We start from the raw sequence: 20,951 nt of genomic DNA, 5'->3' as shown, positions 1-20,951 counted from the left end.
GAGCCAGGTGATGAGAGTAAGACCCGTGACTGTTTGCATTAGGAAGAGAGTAGAAGGTGTTCGAAGACCCTAATGCAGATGCTGAGAGAGAAGGAAAGTCTGTTGTTGTAGTGAAAGTTGCAGTATATGTAAGGTGTACAGAAAGAGTAATTGATGGCCCTTCCCATTGAGGTATAGATGCTGATTGTTGTTTGGAACGAGAGGCTCCCACTCAAATCCAACATTATAGAAATTATGTTAATTTACGATGTGTATCGAAATGATGTAGATGCCTGATGTGAGGTGGAATTTTAGGATGGAGGTGTGTGTGTGTGTGAGGACGTGGCCCATTCCCAAGCAATAGAATTAGATATTTCAGTTTGTTTGGTAGAGAATAATGATGGTGAGGAAGTATTTATGTGTGACGGGATAAGAAGTTTTATTGGTACCCCTATTAGGCAAATGAGTTGTACTGATGTTGAGAACAGGAAATATTGAAAATGTAGATGATGAAGGTGAAACTTGATGTTGGTAATGGAGAGTGCCTTTCTGGAGTGTGATTGTGTTAGTATTAAAATTTGTAGAAGTTATAAAGAGGCCAATTGTGGAGAGGTTATTAGCTATTGTGAAGTGAAATACAGTGAAGACTAGTAAATAAAGAGAGACTTGAGTGACCCTTGGTTATTGATAAGATTGTAAAGAAGGTTTATATTGTGTCTGTTTATTTTGTTTGTTGTGGCTTAGTGTAAAATAATTTACCCTTTGAGATGTGTTATGGAGGTAGAAAGGTGTAGGAAGTACAGTCCCTTAATATTTAGAATACGAGAGGAAATTATATAGTGGAGTCATCTAAAGTATGAGAGAGTGTGTACGAAGTAGTTGGTATGTGTTGATGTGGAGGTTACGAAATTGGAGTAATGTGACTTAGAAATGATGAAGGTAATGAAGTAGTGATGTTCCGGTTTTCCAAAGAATGGAGTAACCGATGGTGTATGGTTTGAAGTAGAGTTAAAAGTCTGAGTGAGGTGAAGTTGATGTTAAATTTTGTAAAGGTGGTATAATACAAGGTTGAAGAATGGTGCAGAGATGATAAAAGGAGGTTGTGTCACTGTAGAGGTTAATGTTTATATGAGGAAATAAAACGGTACCCCGGAGAAAATGTAAAAAAGTTAGGAATGAGGTGTGGTAGTGAAGAGGTGTGATGAAGTGAAGCCGAATTGCTGACAAAATAGAGTTTGGTGGTGAATGGTTTGTGAACTAATGTTGCCCCTGTATGTCCTGCCTACAAGATTAGAGTTTGGACAGTTAGTGATACGGTGATTTAGTAGTGTGTGTGACTTGACGAAATGATAATCCATAGAGGTGAATATGTATTGTCCCAGAGGGTAAAATATCCTTTGAAATTGGTAGAGAGATGTACGAATAGAAGACCAGTCAAATAATAACTCACTTTGGATGAGGTAGCGAGGGTGAGAGAATTTAGAGCGAGTATAGAAAGGAAAAAATAGAAAAAATGGATGTTTGTTCGATTGTTATGAATGAAATTTTGTTCAACCTATAGATTGATCCCCTATAAATTAGGATAGTTGATAAGGTTTTATAGGTTTATTCTCAAAATATTTGGAATGTTGGCGATGTGTATGAGCCGAAAACACTGAAAAGAGAGTATTTTGTGAGAAGGGGGTGTACAATGTGTGAGGTGGAGATTTCCATTGCCCAGGCAATTCTTAATCCTTGGATGTCCCTTGTATGAGCTGGTAGCATGTTGGACATAAGAATGTAAATGAAGGAGTATGTAGTGGTGCAGCTGATACGCTGTTTATGGAATAGTAGGAGGAGACCTGAGTTGAGCAGAAATGTGGATGATTTAATATAATTGTTTGCGAGTTAATCGTAGGTGCCCTATGAAAAGAGGGAAGTCTGACTGAAGGTAGTATATCCAAGAGTAGAGTGAGTGATGATGTGTTGATAAAGGCAATGCGGGTACAGTGTGTAAACGAGAGATTGGAAGAAGGCATAGGTTTAAGTAAAGTGAGATTGAGTCCCAAGAGTTCTTAGAGGTGAACGAACATAGGTGTGGTTGGAGTGTATAGATGTAAGAAACAATGACTAGCAAGTTGGTAATGTTTGAGACCTGTTATAAAATATGATCGTGAGAGTTGCATTATTGAGATTTTGGAGTTTTGTATGAGCCAGGTGATGAGAGTAAAACCCGTGACTGTTTTTATTAGGAAGAGAGTAGAAGGTGTTCGAAGACCCTAATGCAGATGCTGAGAGAGAAGGAAAGTCTGTTGTAGTGGAAATTGCAGTATATGTAAGGTGTACAGAAAGTGTAATTGATAGCCCTTCCCATTGAGGTATAGATGCTGAGTGTTGTTTGGAACGAGAGGCTCCCTCTCAAATGCAACATTATAGAAATTATGTTAATTTACGATGTGTATCGAAATGATGTAGATACCTGATGTGAGGTGAAATTTTAGGATGGAGGTGTGTGTGTGTGAGGACGTGGCCCATTCCCAAGCAATAGAATTAGTTATTTCAGTTTGTGTGGTAGAGAATAATGATAGTGAGGAAGTATTTATGTGTGACGGGATAAGTAGTTTTATTGGTACCCCTATTAGGCAAACAAGTTGTACTGATGTTGAGAACAGGAAATATTGAAAATGTAGATGATGAAGGTGAACCTTGATGTTGGTAATGGAGAGTGCCTTTCTGGAGTGTGATTGTGTTAGTATTAAAATTTGTAGAAGTTATAAAGAGTCCAATTGTGGACAGGTTATTAGCTATTGTGAAGTGAAATACAGTGAAGACTAGTAAATAAAGAGAGACTTGAGCGACCCTTGGTTATTGATAAGATTGTAAAGAAGGTTTATATTGTGTCTGGTTATTTTGTTTGTTGTGGCTTAGTGTAAAAGAATTTACCCTTTGAGATGTGTTATGGAGGTAGAAAGGTGTAGGAAGTACAGTCCCTTAATATTTAGAATACGAGAGGAAATGATGTAGTGGAGACATCTAAAGTATGAGAGAGTGTGTACGAAGTAGTTGGTATGTGCGTGATGTGGAGGTTTTTTTGAAATTGGAGTAATGTGACAAATAGAAATGATGAAGGTAATGAAGTAGTGATGTTCTGGTTTTCGAAAGAATGGAGTAACCGATGGTGTATGGTTTGAAGTAGAGTTAAAAACCTGAGTGAGGTGAAGTTGATGTTAAATTTTGTGAAGGTGGTATAATACAAGGTTGAAGAATGGTGCAGAGAAGATAAAAGAAGGTTTTGTCAGTGGAGTGGTTAATGTTTATATGAGGAAATAAAACAGTACCCCAGAGAAAATGTAAAAAAGTTAGGAATGAGGTGTGGTAGTAAAGAGGTGTGATGAAGTGAAGGCTAATTGCTGACAAAATAGAGTTTGGTGGTGAATGGTATGTGAACTATGTTGCCCCTGTACGGCCTGCCTACAAAATTTGAGTTTGGACAGTTAGTGATACGGTGATTTAGTAGTGTGTGTGACTTGAGGAAATGATAATCCATAGAGGTGAATATGTATTGTCCCAGAGAGTAAAATATCCTTTGAAATTGGTAGAGAGATGTACGAATAGAAGAACAATCAAATAATAATTCACTTTGGATGAGGTAGAGAGGATTAGAGAATTTAGAGCGAGTATAGAATGGTAAAAACAGAAAAAATAGATGGTTTGATTGTTATGAAAGAAACTTTGATCCCCCTGTAGATTGATCCCCTAAAATTTAGGATAATTGATAAGGATTTAAAGGTTAATTTTCAAAATATTTGGAATGTTGGTGATGTGTATGAGTCGAAAACACTGAAAAGAGAGTATTTTGTGAGAATGGAGTTTAAAATGTATGAGGTGGAGATTTCCATTGCCCAGGCAATTCTTAATCCTTGGATGTCCCTCGTATGAGCTGGTAGCATGTTGGAGATGAGAATGTAAATGAAGGAGTATGTATTGGTGCAGCTGATAACGCTGTTTACGGAAGCGTAGGAGGAGACCTGAGTTGAGCAGAAATGTGGATGATTTAATACAATTGTTTGCGAGTTAATTGTAGAGTGAGTGATGATGTGTTGATAAAGGCAATGGGGGTACAGAGTGTAAAAGAGAGATGGGAAGAAGGCATAGGTTTAAGTAAAGTGAGAATGAGTCGTAAGAGTTCTTACAGGTGAATGAACATAGGTGTGGTTGGAGTGTATAGATGTAAGAAACAATGACTAGCAAGTTGGTAATGTTTGAGACCTATTATAAAATATGATTGTGGGAGTTGCATTATTGAGATTTTGGAGTTTTGTATGAGCCAGGTGATGAGAGTAAGACCCGTGACTGTTTGCATTAGGAAGAGAGTAGAAGGTGTTCGAAGACCCTAATGCAGATGCTGAGAGAGAAGGAAAGTCTGTTGTTGTAGTGAAAGTTGCAGTATATGTAAGGTGTACAGAAAGAGTAATTGATGGCCCTTCCCATTGAGGTATAGATGCTGATTGTTGTTTGGAACGAGAGGCTCCCACTCAAATCCAACATTATAGAAATTATGTTAATTTACGATGTGTATCGAAATGATGTAGATGCCTGATGTGAGGTGGAATTTTAGGATGGAGGTGTGTGTGTGTGTGAGGACGTGGCCCATTCCCAAGCAATAGAATTAGATATTTCAGTTTGTTTGGTAGAGAATAATGATGGTGAGGAAGTATTTATGTGTGACGGGATAAGAAGTTTTATTGGTACCCCTATTAGGCAAATGAGTTGTACTGATGTTGAGAACAGGAAATATTGAAAATGTAGATGATGAAGGTGAAACTTGATGTTGGTAATGGAGAGTGCCTTTCTGGAGTGTGATTGTGTTAGTATTAAAATTTGTAGAAGTTATAAAGAGGCCAATTGTGGAGAGGTTATTAGCTATTGTGAAGTGAAATACAGTGAAGACTAGTAAATAAAGAGAGACTTGAGTGACCCTTGGTTATTGATAAGATTGTAAAGAAGGTTTATATTGTGTCTGTTTATTTTGTTTGTTGTGGCTTAGTGTAAAAGAATTTACCCTTTGAGATGTGTTATGGAGGTAGAAAGGTGTAGGAAGTACAGTCCCTTAATATTTAGAATACGAGAGGAAATTATATAGTGGAGTCATCTAAAGTATGAGAGAGTGTGTACGAAGTAGTTGGTATGTGTTGATGTGGAGGTTACGAAATTGGAGTAATGTGACTTAGAAATGATGAAGGTAATGAAGTAGTGATGTTCCGGTTTTCCAAAGAATGGAGTAACCGATGGTGTATGGTTTGAAGTAGAGTTAAAAGTCTGAGTGAGGTGAAGTTGATGTTAAATTTTGTAAAGGTGGTATAATACAAGGTTGAAGAATGGTGCAGAGATGATAAAAGGAGGTTGTGTCACTGTAGAGGTTAATGTTTATATGAGGAAATAAAACGGTACCCCGGAGAAAATGTAAAAAAGTTAGGAATGAGGTGTGGTAGTGAAGAGGTGTGATGAAGTGAAGCCGAATTGCTGACAAAATAGAGTTTGGTGGTGAATGGTTTGTGAACTAATGTTGCCCCTGTATGTCCTGCCTACAAGATTAGAGTTTGGACAGTTAGTGATACGGTGATTTAGTAGTGTGTGTGACTTGACGAAATGATAATCCATAGAGGTGAATATGTATTGTCCCAGAGGGTAAAATATCCTTTGAAATTGGTAGAGAGATGTACGAATAGAAGACCAGTCAAATAATAACTCACTTTGGATGAGGTAGCGAGGGTGAGAGAATTTAGAGCGAGTATAGAAAGGAAAAAATAGAAAAAATGGATGTTTGTTCGATTGTTATGAATGAAATTTTGTTCAACCTATAGATTGATCCCCTATAAATTAGGATAGTTGATAAGGTTTTATAGGTTTATTCTCAAAATATTTGGAATGTTGGCGATGTGTATGAGCCGAAAACACTGAAAAGAGAGTATTTTGTGAGAAGGGGGTGTACAATGTGTGAGGTGGAGATTTCCATTGCCCAGGCAATTCTTAATCCTTGGATGTCCCTTGTATGAGCTGGTAGCATGTTGGAGATAAGAATGTAAATGAAGGAGTATGTAGTGGTGCAGATGATACGCTGTTTATGGAATAGTAGGAGGAGACCTGAGTTGAGCAGAAATGTGGATGATTTAATATAATTGTTTGCGAGTTAATCGTAGGTGCCCTATGAAAAGAGGGAAGTCTGACTGAAGGTAGTATATCCAAGAGTAGAGTGAGTGATGATGTGTTGATAAAGGCAATGCGGGTACAGTGTGTAAACGAGAGATTGGAAGAAGGCATAGGTTTAAGTAAAGTGAGATTGAGTCCCAAGAGTTCTTAGAGGTGAACGAACATAGGTGTGGTTGGAGTGTATAGATGTAAGAAACAATGACTAGCAAGTTGGTAATGTTTGAGACCTGTTATAAAATATGATCGTGAGAGTTGCATTATTGAGATTTTGGAGTTTTGTATGAGCCAGGTGATGAGAGTAAAACCCGTGACTGTTTTTATTAGGAAGAGAGTAGAAGGTGTTCGAAGACCCTAATGCAGATGCTGAGAGAGAAGGAAAGTCTGTTGTAGTGGAAATTGCAGTATATGTAAGGTGTACAGAAAGTGTAATTGATAGCCCTTCCCATTGAGGTATAGATGCTGAGTGTTGTTTGGAACGAGAGGCTCCCTCTCAAATGCAACATTATAGAAATTATGTTAATTTACGATGTGTATCGAAATGATGTAGATACCTGATGTGAGGTGAAATTTTAGGATGGAGGTGTGTGTGTGTGAGGACGTGGCCCATTCCCAAGCAATAGAATTAGTTATTTCAGTTTGTGTGGTAGAGAATAATGATAGTGAGGAAGTATTTATGTGTGACGGGATAAGTAGTTTTATTGGTACCCCTATTAGGCAAACAAGTTGTACTGATGTTGAGAACAGGAAATATTGAAAATGTAGATGATGAAGGTGAACCTTGATGTTGGTAATGGAGAGTGCCTTTCTGGAGTGTGATTGTGTTAGTATTAAAATTTGTAGAAGTTATAAAGAGTCCAATTGTGGACAGGTTATTAGCTATTGTGAAGTGAAATACAGTGAAGACTAGTAAATAAAGAGAGACTTGAGCGACCCTTGGTTATTGATAAGATTGTAAAGAAGGTTTATATTGTGTCTGGTTATTTTGTTTGTTGTGGCTTAGTGTAAAAGAATTTACCCTTTGAGATGTGTTATGGAGGTAGAAAGGTGTAGGAAGTACAGTCCCTTAATATTTAGAATACGAGAGGAAATGATGTAGTGGAGACATCTAAAGTATGAGAGAGTGTGTACGAAGTATTTGGTATGTGCGTGATGTGGAGGTTTTTTTGAAATTGGAGTAATGTGACAAATAGAAATGATGAAGGTAATGAAGTAGTGATGTTCTGGTTTTCGAAAGAATGGAGTAACCGATGGTGTATGGTTTGAAGTAGAGTTAAAAACCTGAGTGAGGTGAAGTTGATGTTAAATTTTGTGAAGGTGGTATAATACAAGGTTGAAGAATGGTGCAGAGAAGATAAAAGAAGGTTTTGTCAGTGGAGTGGTTAATGTTTATATGAGGAAATAAAACAGTACCCCAGAGAAAATGTAAAAAAGTTAGGAATGAGGTGTGGTAGTAAAGATGTGTGATGAAGTGAAGGCTAATTGCTGACAAAATAGAGTTTGGTGGTGAATGGTATGTGAACTATGTTGCCCCTGTACGGCCTGCCTACAAAATTTGAGTTTGGACAGTTAGTGATACGGTGATTTAGTAGTGTGTGTGACTTGAGGAAATGATAATCCATAGAGGTGAATATGTATTGTCCCAGAGAGTAAAATATCCTTTGAAATTGGTAGAGAGATGTACGAATAGAAGAACAATCAAATAATAATTCACTTTGGATGAGGTAGAGAGGATTAGAGAATTTAGAGCGAGTATAGAATGGTAAAAACAGAAAAAATAGATGGTTTGATTGTTATGAAAGAAACTTTGATCCCCCTGTAGATTGATCCCCTAAAATTTAGGATAGTTGATAAGGATTTAAAGGTTAATTTTCAAAATATTTGGAATGTTGGTGATGTGTATGAGTCGTAAACACTGAAAAGAGAGTATTTTGTGAGAATGGAGTTTAAAATGTATGAGGTGGAGATTTCCATTGCCCAGGCAATTCTTAATCCTTGGATGTCCCTCGTATGAGCTGGTAGCATGTTGGAGATGAGAATGTAAATGAAGGAGTATGTATTGGTGCAGCTGATAACGCTGTTTACGGAAGAGTAGGAGGAGACCTGAGTTGAGCAGAAATGTGGATGATTTAATATAATTGTTTGCGAGTTAATTGTAGAGTGAGTGATGATGTGTTGATAAAGGCAATGGGGGTACAGAGTGTAAAAGAGAGATGGGAAGAAGGCATAGGTTAAAGTAAAGTGAGTATGAGTCCCAAGAGTTCTTAGAGGTGAACGAACATAGGTGTGGTTGGAGTGTATAGATGTAAGAAACAATGATTAGCAAGTTGGTAATGTTTGAGACCTGTTATAAAATATGATCGTGAGAGTTGCAAAATTGAGATTTTGGAGTTTTGTATGAACCAGGTGGTGAGAGTAAGACCGTGACTGTTTAAATTAGGAAGAGAGTAGAAGGTGTTCGAAGACCCTAGTGCAGATGCTGGGAGAGAAGGAAAATCTGTTGTTGTAGTGGAAGTTGCAGTATATGTAAGGTGTACAGAAAGAGTAATTGATGGCCCTTCCCATTGAGGTATAAATGCTGATTGTTGTGTGGAACGAGAGGCTCCCACTCAAATCCAACATTATAGAAATTATGTTAATTTACGATGTGTGTCGAAATGATGTAGATACCTGATGTGAGGTGAAATTTTAGGATGGAGGTGTGTGTGTGTGTGTGTGAGCACGTGGCCCATTCCCAAGCCATAGAATTAGTTATTTCAGTTTGTGTGGTAGAGAATAATGATAGTGAAGAAGTACTTATGTTTGACGGGATAAGAAGTTTTATTGGTACCCCTATTAGGCAAATGAGTTGTACTGATGTTGAGAACAGGAAATATTGAAAATGTAGATGATGAAGCTGAAACTTGATGTTGGTAATGGAGAGTGGCTTTCTGGAGTGTGACTGTGTTAATATTAAAATTTGTAGAAGTTATAAAGAGTCCAATTGTGGAGAGGTTATTAGCTATTGTGAAGTGAAATACATTGAAGACTAGTAAATAAAGAGAGACTTGAGCGACCCTTGGTTATTGATAAGATTGTAAAGAAGGTTTATATTGTGTCTGGTTATTTTGTTTGTTGTGGCTTAGTGTAAAAGAATTTACCCTTTGAGATGTGTTATGGAGGTAGAGAGGATTAGAGAATTTAGAGCGAGTATAGAAAGTTAAAAAGAGAAAAAATAGATGTTGGTTTGATTGTTATGAAAGAAACTTTGAACCCCCTGTAGATTGATCCCCTAAAACTTAGGATTGTTGATAACGGTTTAAAGGTTTATTTTCAAAATATTTGGAATGTTGGTGATGTGTATGAGCTGAAAACACTGAAAATAGAGTATTTTGTGAGAACTGAGTTAAAAATGTATGAGGTGGAGATTCCCATTGCCCAGGCAATTCTTAGTCCTTGGATGTCCCTTGTATGGGCTGGTAGCATGTTGGGAGATAAGAATGTAAATGAAGGAGTAGGTATTGGTGCAGTTGACACGCTGTGTATGGAAGAGTAGGAGGAGACTTGAGTTGAGCAGAAATGTGGATGATTTAATATAATTGTTTGCGAGTTAATCGTAGGTCTGACTGAAGGTAGTATATCCAAGAGTAGAGTGAGTGATGATGTGTTGATAAAGGCAATGCGGGTACAGTGTGTAAAAGAGAGATTGGAAGAAGGCATAGGTTAAAGTAAAGTGAGTATGAGTCCCAAGAGTTCTTAGAGGTGAACGAACATAGGTGTGGTTGGAGTGTATAGATGTAAGAAACAATGATTAGCAAGTTGGTAATGTTTGAGACCTGTTATAAAATATGATCGTGAGAGTTGCAAAATTGAGATTTTGGAGTTTTGTATGAACCAGGTGGTGAGAGTAAGACCGTGACTGTTTAAATTAGGAAGAGAGTAGAAGGTGTTCGAAGACCCTAGTGCAGATGCTGGGAGAGAAGGAAAATCTGTTGTTGTAGTGGAAGTTGCAGTATATGTAAGGTGTACAGAAAGAGTAATTGATGGCCCTTCCCATTGAGGTATAAATGCTGATTGTTGTGTGGAACGAGAGGCTCCCACTCAAATCCAACATTATAGAAATTATGTTAATTTACGATGTGTGTCGAAATGATGTAGATACCTGATGTGAGGTGAAATTTTAGGATGGAGGTGTGTGTGTGTGTGTGTGAGCACGTGGCCCATTCCCAAGCCATAGAATTAGTTATTTCAGTTTGTGTGGTAGAGAATAATGATAGTGAAGAAGTACTTATGTTTGACGGGATAAGAAGTTTTATTGGTACCCCTATTAGGCAAATGAGTTGTACTGATGTTGAGAACAGGAAATATTGAAAATGTAGATGATGAAGCTGAAACTTGATGTTGGTAATGGAGAGTGGCTTTCTGGAGTGTGACTGTGTTAATATTAAAATTTGTAGAAGTTATAAAGAGTCCAATTGTGGAGAGGTTATTAGCTATTGTGAAGTGAAATACAGTGAAGACTAGTAAATAAAGAGAGACTTGAGCGACCCTTGGTTATTGATAAGATTGTAAAGACGGTTTATATTGTGTCTGGTTATTTTGTTTGTTGTGGCTTAGTGTAAAAGAATTTACTCTTTGATATGTGTTATGGAGGTAGAAAGGTGTAGGAAGTACAGTCCCTTAATATTTAGAATACGAGAGGAAATGATATAGTGGAGACATCTAAAGTATGAGAGAATGTGTACGAAGTAGTTGGTATGTGCGTGATGTGGAGGTTTATGAAATTGGAGTAATGTGAAAGTTAGAAATGATGAAGGTAATGAAGTAGTGATGTTCCAGTTTTCCAAAGAATGGAGTAAACGATGGTGTATGGTTTGAAGTAGAGTTAAAAATCTGAGTGAGGTGAAGTTGATGTTAAATTTTGTAAAGGTGGTATAATACAAGGTTGAAGAATGGTGCAGAGAAGATAAAAGAAGGTTGTGTCAGTCTAGTTGTTGATGTTTATATGAGGAAATAAAAAGTACCCCAGAGGAAATGTAAAAAAGTTAGGAATGAAGTGTGGTAGTGAAGAGGTGTGATGAAGTGAAGGCTAATTGGTGACAAAATAGAGTTTGGTGGTGAATGGTTTGTGAACTAATTTTGCCCCTGTACGTCCTGCCTACAAGATTTGAGTTTGGACAGTTAGTGATACGGTGATTTAGGAGTGTGTGTGACTTGACGAAATGATAATCTATAGAGGTGAATATGTATTGTCCCAGAGAGTAAAATATCCTTTGAAATTGGTAGAGAGATGTACGAATAGAAGACCAATCAAATAATAATTCACTTTGGATGAGGTAGAGAGGATTAGAGAATTTAGAGAGAGTATAGAAAGGTAAAAACAGAAAAAATAGATGGTTTGATTGTTATGAAAGAAGCTTTGATCCCCCTGTAGATCGATCCCCCAAAGTTTAGGATAGTTGATAAGGGTTTAAAGGCTTATTTTCAAAATATTTGGAATGTTGGTGATGTGTATGAGCTGAAAACACTGAAAAAAGAGTATTTTGTGAGAATGGAGTTAAAAATGTATGAGGTGGAGATTCCCATTGCCCAGGCAATTCTTAATCCTTGGATGTCCCTTGTATGAGATGGTAGCATGTTGGGAGTTAAGAATGTAAATGAAGGAGTAGGTATTGGTGCAATTGACACGCTGTGTATGGAAGAGTAGGAGGAGAACTGAGTCGAGCAGAAATGTGGATGATTTAATATAATTGTTTGCGAGTTAATCGTAGGTGCCCTATGAAGAGAGGGAAGTCTGACTGAAGGTAGTATATCCAAGAGTAGAGTGAGTGATGATGTGTTGATAAAGGCAATGCGGGTACAGTGTGTAAATGAGAGATTGGAACTGAGAATGAGTCCCAAGAGCTCTTAGAGGTTAATGAACATAGGTGTGGTTTGAGTGTATAGATGTAAGAAACAATGACTAGCAAGTTGGTAATGTTTGAGACCTGTTATAAAATATGATCATGAGAGTTGCATTTTTGAGATTTTGGAGTTTTGTATGAGCCAGGTGATGAGAGTAAGTCCCGTGGCTGTTTATATTAGGAAGAGAGTAGAAGGAGTTCGAAGACCCTAATGCAGATGCTGAGAGAGAAGGAAAGTCTGTTGTTCTAGTGAAAGTTGCAGTATATGTAAGGTGTACAGAAAGTGTAATTGATGGCCCTTCCCATTGAGGTATAGATGCTGATTGTTGTTTGAACGAGAGGCTCCCACTCAAATCCAACTTTATAGAAATTATGTTAATTTACGATGTGTGTCGAAATGATGTAGATACCTGATGTGAGGTGAAATTTTAGGATGGAGGTGTGTGTGTGTGTGTGTGAGGATATGGCCCTTTTCCAAGCCATAGAATTAGTTATTTCAGTTTGTGTGGTAGACAATAATGATAGTGAGGAAGTATTTATGTGTGACGGGATAAGAAGTTTTATTGGTATCCCTATTAGGCAAATCGGTTGTACTGATGTTGAGAATAGGAAATATTGAAAATGTAGATGATGAAGGTGAAACTTGAAGTTGGTAATGGAGAGTGGCTTTCTGGAGTGTGATTGTGTTAGTATTAAACTTTGTAGAAGTTATAAAGAGTCCAATTGTGGAGAGGTTATTAGCTATTGTGAAGTGAAATACAGTGAAGACTAGTAAATAAAGATAGACTTGAGTGACCCTTGGTTATTGATAAGATTGTAAAGAAGGTTTATATTGTGTCTGGTTATTTTGTTTGTTGTGGCTTAGTGTAAAAGAATTTACCATTTGAGATGTGTTATGGAGGTAGAAAGGTGTAGGAAGTACAGTCCCTTAATATTTAGAATACGAGAGTAAATGATATAGTGGAGACATCTAAAGATTGAGAGAGTGTGTACGAAGTAGTTGGTATGTGCGTGATGTGGAGGTTTATGACATTGGAGTAATGTGACAATTAGAAATGATGAAGGTAATGAAGTAGTGATGTTCTTGTTTTCAAAAGGATGGAGTAACCGATGGTGTCTGGTTTGAAGTAGCGTTAAAAACCTGAGTGAGGTGAAGTTGATGTTAAATTTTGTAAAGGTGGTATAATACAAGTTTGAAGAATGGTGCAGAGAAGATAAAAGAAGGTTGTGTCAGTGTAGTGGTTAATGTTTATATGAGGAAACAAAACAGTACCCCATAGGAAATGTAAAAAAGTTAGGAATGAGGTGTGGTAGTGAAGAGGTGTGATGAAGTGAAGGCTAATTGCTGACAAAATAGAGTTTGGTGGAGAATGGTTTGTGAACTAATGTTGCCCCTGTAAGTCCTGCCTAAATGATTTAGTAGTGTGTGTGACTTGACGAAATGATAATCCATAGAGGTGAATATGTAATATCCCAGAGAGTAAAATATCCTTTGAAATTGGTAGAGAGATGTACGAATAGAAGACCAATCAAATAATAATTCACTTAGGATGAGGTAGAGAGGATTAGAGAATTTAGAGTGAGTATAGAAAGGTAAAAAGAGAAAACAATAGATGGTGGTTTGATTGTTATGAAAGAAACTTTGATCCCCTTGTAGATTGATCCCTTAAAATTTAGGATAGTTGATAAGGGTTTATAGGTTTATTCTCAAAATATTTGGAATGTTGGTGGTGTGTATGAGCTGAAAACACTGAAAAAAGAGTATTTTGTGAGAATGGAGTTTAAAATCTATGAGGTGGAGATTCCCATTGCCCAGGCAATTCTTAATCCTTGGATGTCCCTTGTATGAGCTGGTAGCATGTTGAAGATAAGAATGTAAATGAAGGAATAGGTATTGGTGCAGTTGACACGCTGTGTATGGAAGAGTAGGAATAGACCTGAGTTGAGCAGAAATGTGGATGGTTAATAAATAATTGTTTGCGAGTTAATCGTAGGTGCCCTGTGAAAAGAGGGAAGTCTGACTGAAGGTAGTATAGTATATCCAAGAGTAGAGTGAGTGATGATGTGTTGATAAAGGCAATGTGTGTACAGTGTGTAAAAGGGAGATTGGAAGAAGGCATAGGTTTAAGTAAAGTGAGAATGAGTCCCAAGAGTTCTTAGAGGTGAATGAACATAGGTGTGGTTGGAGTGTATAGATGAAAGAAACAGTGACGAGCAAGTTGGTAATGTTTGAGACCTGTCATAAAATATGATCGTGAGAGTTGCATTATTGAGTTTTTGGAGTTTTGTATGAGCCAGGTGATGAGAGTAAGACCCGTGACTGTTTATATTAGGAAGAGAGTAGAAGGTGTTCGAAGACCCTAATGCAGATGCTGAGAGAGAAGGAAAGTCTGTTGTTGTAGTGAAAGTTGAAGTATATGTAAGGAATACAGAAGGTGTAATTGATGGCCCTTCCCATTGAGGTATAGATGCTGATTGTTGTTTGGAACGAGAGGCTCCCACTGAAATCCAACATTATAGAAATTATGTTAATTTACGATGTGTGTCGAAATGATGTAGATACCTGATGTGAGGTGAAATTTTAGAATGGAGGTGTGTGTGTGTGTGAGGACGTGGCCCTTTCCCAAGCCATAGAATTAGTTATTTCAGTTAGTGTGGTAGAGAATAATGATAGTGAGGAAGTATTTATGTGTGACGGGATAAGAAGTTTTATTGGTACCCCTATTTGGCAAATGAGTTGTACTGTTGTTGAGAACTGGAAATATTGAAAATGTAGATGATGAAGGTGAAACTTGATGTTGGTAATGGAGAGTGGCTTTCTGGAGTGTGATTGTGTTAGTATTAAAATTTGTAGAAGTTATAAAGAGTCCAATTGTGGAGAGGTTATTAGCTATTGTGAAGTGAAATACAGTGAAGACTCGTAAATAAAGAGAAACTTGAGCGACCCTTGGTTATTGATAAGATTGTAAAGAAGGTTTATATTGTGTCTGGTTATTTTTTTGTTGTGGCTTAGTGTACAGTCCCTTAATATTTAGAATACGAGAGGAAACGATATAGTGGAGACATCTAAAGTGTGAGAGAGTGTGTACGAAATAGTTGCTATGTACGTGATGTGCAGGTTTATGAAATTGGAGTAATGTGACAATTAGAAATGATGAAGGTAATGAAGTAGTGATGTTCTGGTTTTCGAAAGAATGGAATAACCGATGGTGTGTGGTTTGAAGTTGAGTTAAAAACCTGAGTGAGGTGAAGTTGATGTTAAATTTTGTAAAGGTGGTATAATACAAGGTTGAAGAATGGTGCAGAGAAGATAAAAGGAGGTTGTGTCAGTGTAGAGGTTAATGTTTATATGAGGAAATAAAACAGTACCCCGGAGAAAATGTAAAAAAGTTAGGAATGAGGTGTGGTAGTGAAGAGGTGTGATGAAGTGAAAGCTAATTGCTGACAAAATAGAGTTTGGTGGAGAATTGTTTGTGAACTAATGTTGCCCCTGTACGTCCTGCCTACAAGATTTGAGTTTGGACAGTTAGTGATACGGTGATTTAGTAGTGCGTGGGAATTGACGAAATGATAATCCATAGAGGTGAATATGTATTGTCCCAGAGAGTAAAATATCCTTTGAAATTGGTAGAGAGATGTACGAATAGAAGACCAATCAAATAATAATTCACTTAGGATGAGGTAGAGAGGATTAGAGAATTTAGAGTGAGTATAGAAAGGTAAAAAGAGAAAACAGTAGATGTTGGATTGATTGTTATGAAATAAACTTTGGTCCCCTTGTAGATTGATCCCTTAAAATTTAGGATAGTTGATAAGGGTTTATAGGTTTATTCTCAAAATATTTGGAATGTTGGTGATGTGTATGAGCTGAAAACACTGAAAAAAGAGTATTTTGTGAGAATGGAGTTTAAAATGTATGAGGTGGAGATTCCCATTGCCCAGGCAATTCTTAATCCTTGGATGTCCCTTGTATGAGCTGGTAGCATGTTGGAGATAAGAATGTAAATGAAGGAGTAGGTATTGGTGCAGTTGACACGCTGTGTATGGAAGAGTAGGAAGAGACCTGAGTTGAGCCGAAATGTGGATGGTTAATAAATAATTGTTTGCAAGTTAATCGTAGGTGCCCTGTGAAAAGAGGGAAGTCTGACTGAAGGTAGTATAGTATATCCAAGAGTAGAGTGAGTGATGATGTGTTGATAAAGGCAGTGTGGGTACAGTGTGTAAAAGGGAGATTGGAAGAAGGCATAGGTTTAAGTAAAGTGAGAATGAGTCCCAAGAGTTCTTAGTGGTGAATGAACATAGGTGTGGTTGGAGTGTATAGATGAAAGAAACAGTGACTAGCAAGTTGGTAATGTTTGAGACCTGTCATAAAATATGATCGTGAGAGTTGCATTATTGAGTTTTTGGAGTTTTGTATGAGCCAGGTGATGAGAGTAAGACCCGTGACTGTTTATATTAGGAAGAGAGTAGAAGGTGTTCGAAGACCCTAATGCAGATGCTGAGAGAGAAGGAAAGTCTGTTGTTGTAGTGAAAGTTGAAGTATATGTAAGGTATACAGAAGGTGTAATTGATGGCCCTTCCCATTGAGGTATAGATGCTGATTGTTGTTTGGAACGAGAGGCTCCCACTGAAATCCAACATTATAGAAATTATGTTAATTTACGATGTGTGTCGAAATGATGTAGATACCTGAATGAGGTGAAATTTTAGAATGGAGGTGTGTGTGTGTGAGGACGTGGCCCTTTCCCAAGCCATAGAATTAGTTATTTCAGTTAGTGTGGTAGAGAATAATGTTAGTGAGGAAGTATTTATGTGTGACGGGATAAGAAGTTTTATTGGTACCCCTATTTGGCAAATGAGTTGTACTGATGTTGAGAACTGGAAATATTGAAAATGTAGATGATGAAGGTGAAACTTGATGTTGGTAATGGAGAGTGGCTTTCTGGAGTGTGATTGTGTTAGTATTAAAATTTGTAGAAGTTATAAAGAGTCCAATTGTGGAGAGGTTATTGGCTATTGTGAAGTGAAATACAGTGAAGACTCGTAAATATTGAGAGACTTGAGCGACCCTTGGTTATTGATAAGATTGTAAAGAAGGTTTATATTGTGTCTGGTTATTTTGTTTGTTGTGGCTTAGTGTACAGTCCCTTAATATTTAGAATACGAGAGGAAACGATATAGTGGAGACATCTAAAGTGTGAGAGAGTGTGTACGAAATAGTTGCTATGTACGTGATGTGGAGGTTTATGAAATTGGAGTAATGTGACAATTAGAAATGATGAAGTTAATGAAGTAGTGATGTTCTGGTTTTCGAAAGAATGGAGTAACCGATGGTGTATGGTTTGAAGTAGAGTTAAAAACCTGAGTGAGGTGAAGTTGATGTTAAATTTTGTAAAGGTGGTATAATACAAGGTTGAAGAATGGTGCCGAGAAGATAAAAGAAGGTTGTGTCAGTGTAGTGGTTAATGTTTATATGAGGAAATAAAACAGTACCCCCAGAGAAAATGTAAAAAAGTTAGGAATGAGGTGTGGTAGTGAAGAGGTGTGATGAAGTGAAGGCTAATTGCTGACAAAATAGAGTTTGGTGGTGAATGGTTTGTGAACTATGTTGCCCCTGTACGTCCTGCCTACAAGATTTGAGTTTGGACAGTTAGTGATATGGTGATTTAGTAGTGTGTGTGACTTGACGAAATGATAATCCGTAGAGGTGAATATGTATTGTCCCAGTGAGTAAAATATCCTTTGAAATTGGTAGACAGATGTACAAATAGAAGACCAATCAAATAATAATTCACTTTGGATGAGGTAGAGAGGATTAGAGAATTTAGAGCGAGTATAGAGATGTAAAAAGCGAAAAAATAGATGTTGGTTTGATTGTTATGAAAGAAAGTTTGATCCCCCTGTAGATTGATCCCCTAAAATTTAGGATAGTTGATAAGGGTTTAAAGGTTTATTCTCAAAATATTTGGAATGTTGGTGATGTGTATGAGCTGAAAACACTGAAAAGAGAGTATTTTGTGAGAATGGAGTTTAAAATGTATGAGGTGGAGATTTCCATTGCCCAGGCAATTCTTAATCCTTTGATGTCCTTTGTATGAATTGGTAGCATGTTGGAGATAAGAATGTAAATGAAGTAGTATGTATTGGTGCAGCTGACACGCTGTTTCCTCATATAAACAGTAACCACTACACTGACACAACCTTCTTTTATCTTCTCTGCACCATTCTTTAACCTTGTATTATACCACCTTTACAAACTTTAACATCAACTTCACCTCACTCAGGTTTTTAACTCTACTTCAAACCATACACCATCGGTTACTCCATTCTTCCGAAAACCAGAACATCACTACTTCATTACCTTCATCATTTCTAATTGTCACATTACTCCAATTTCATAAATCTCCACATCTCGCACATACCAACTAATTTCATAAATCTCCACATCATGCACATACCAACTACTTCGTACATACTCTCTCACACTTAAGATGTCTACACTATATCATTTCCTCTCGTATTCTAAATATTAAGGGACTGTACACTAAGCCACAACAAGCAAAATAACCAGACACAATATAAACCTTCTTTACAATCTTATCAATAACCAAGGGTCGCTCAAGTCTCTCTTTATTTACTAGTCTTCACTGTATTTTACTTCACAATAGCTAATAACCTCTCCACAATTGGACTCTTTATAACTTCTTAAAATTTTAATACTAAACAATCACACTCCAGAAAGCCACTCTCCCTTACCAACATCAAGTTTCACCTTCATCATCTACATTTTCAATATTTCCAGTTCTCAACATCAGTGCAACTCATTTGCCAAATAGGGGTACCAATAAAACTTCTTATCCCATCACAGATAAATACTTCCTCACTATCATTGTTCTATACCACACAAACTGAAATAACTAATTCAATGGCTTGGGAAAGGGCCACTTCCTCACACACACACACCTCCATCCTAAAATTTCACCTCACATCAGGTATCTACATCATTTCGACACACATCGTAAATTAACATAATGTCTACAATGTTGGATTTGTGTGGTTGGAGTGTATAGATGTATGGAAGAGTAGGAGGAGACCTGAGTTGAGCAGAAATGTGGATGATTTAATATAATTGTTTGGGAGTTAATTGTAGATGCCCTGTGATAAGAGGGATGTCTGACTGAAGGTAGTATATCCAAGAGTAGAGTGAGTGATGATGTGTTGGTAAAGGCAATGTGGGTACAGTTTTTAAAAGAGAGATTGGAAGAAGGCATAGGTTTAAGTAAAGTGAGAATGAGTCCCAAGAGTTCTTAGAGGTGGATGAACATAGGTGTGGTTGTAGTGTATAGATGTCAGAAACAATGACTAGCAAGTTGGTTTTGTTTGACACCTGTTATAAAATATGATCGTAAGAGTTGCATTATTGAGTTTTTGGAGTTTTGTATGAGCCAGGTGATGAGAGTAAGACCCGTGACTGTTTATATTAGGAAGAGAGTAGAAGGTGTTCGAAGACCCTAATGCAGATGCTGAGAGAGAAGGAAAGTCTGTTGTTGTAGTGAAAGTTGCAGTATATGTAAGGTGTACAGAAAGTGTAATTGATGGCCCTTCCCATTGAGGTATAGATGCTGATTGTTGTTTGGAACGAGAGGCTCCCACTGAAATCCAACATTATAGAAATTATGTTAATTTACGATGTGTGTCGAAATGATGTAGATACCTGATGTGAGGTGAAATTTCAGGATGGAGGTGTGTGTGTGTGAGGACGTGGCCCCGTTCCCAAGCCATAGAATTAGTTATTTAAAGTTTGTGTGGTAGAGAATAATGATAGTGAGGAAGTATTTATGTGCGACGGGTTATGAAGTTTTATTGGTACCCCTATTAGGTAAATGAGTTGTACTGATGTTGAGAACAGGAAATATTGAAAATGTAGATGATGAAGGTGAAACTTGATGTTGGTAATGGAGAGTGGCTTTCTGGAGTGTGATTGTGTTAGTATTAAAATTTGTAGACGTTATAAAGAGTCCAATTGTGGAGAGGTTATTAGCTATTGTGAAGTGAAATACAGTGAAGACTAGTAAATAAAGAGAGACTTGAGCGACCCCTGGTTATTGATAAGATTGTAAAGAAGGTTTATATTGTGTCTGGTTATTTTGTTTGTTGTGGCTTAGTGTAAGAGAATTTACCCTGTGAGATGTGTTATGGAGGTAGAAAGGTGTAGGAAGTACAGTCCCTTAATATTTAGAATGCGAGAGGAAACGATAGAGTGGAGACATCTAAAGTGTGAGAGAGTGTGTACGAAGTAGTTGGTATGTGCGTGATGTGGAGGTTTATGAAATTGGAGTAATGTGACAATTAGAAATGATGAAGGTAATGAAGTAGTGATGTTCTGGTTTTCGAAAGAATGGAGTAACCGATGGTGTATGGTTTGAAGTAGAGTTAAAAACCTGTGTGAGGTGAAGTTGATGTTAAATTTTGTAAAGGTGGTATAATACAAGGTTGAAGAATGGTGCAGAGAAGATAAAAGAAGGTTGTGTCAGTGTAGTAGTTAATGTTTATATGAGGAAATAAAACAGTACCCCAGAGAAAATGTAAAAAAGTTAGGAATGAGGTGTGGTAGTGAAGAGGTGTGATGAAGTGAATGCTAATTGCTGACAAAATAGAGTTTGGTGGTGAATGGTTTGTGAACTATGTTGCCCCTGTACGTCCTGCCTACAAGATTTGAGTTTGGACAGTTAGTGTTACGGTGATTTAGTAGTGTGTGTGACTAGACGAAATGATAATCCGTAGAGGTGAATATGTATTGTCCCAGAGAGTAAAATATCCTTTGAAATTGGTAGACAGATGTACGAATAGAAGACCAATCAAATAATAATTCACTTTGGATGAGGTAGTTAGGATGAGAAAATT

At 37.2% G+C, this 20,951-nt stretch overlaps 1 long non-coding RNA gene across 11 annotated transcripts in view; it reads left to right on the top strand.

Annotated features, from left to right (window-relative positions):
- LOC126197336 (uncharacterized) overlaps positions 1 to 20,951 on the top strand; it is a 168,996-nt gene that overhangs the window by 109,935 nt on the left and 38,110 nt on the right. For 7 of the 11 annotated variants that reach the window (XR_007539730.1, XR_007539714.1, XR_007539741.1 and 4 more), the window contains exon 6: positions 12,781 to 14,223. This is a non-coding gene — a long non-coding RNA (uncharacterized LOC126197336). Of the gene's footprint in view, positions 1 to 12,780; positions 14,224 to 15,464; positions 15,631 to 15,872; positions 16,065 to 20,833; positions 20,932 to 20,951 lie in introns of all 11 variants that reach the window. The other 4 variants (XR_007539750.1, XR_007539746.1, XR_007539756.1 and 1 more) reach the window with 3 other exon arrangements.

The sequence above is a fragment of the Schistocerca nitens genome, chromosome 1 (assembly GCF_023898315.1).
Source record: "Schistocerca nitens isolate TAMUIC-IGC-003100 chromosome 1, iqSchNite1.1, whole genome shotgun sequence".
Taxonomy (NCBI): Eukaryota; Metazoa; Arthropoda; class Insecta; order Orthoptera; family Acrididae; genus Schistocerca; species Schistocerca nitens.
The sequence above is the reverse complement of the archived record's forward strand: the minus strand, read 5'-3'. Positions and strand labels throughout refer to the sequence as shown.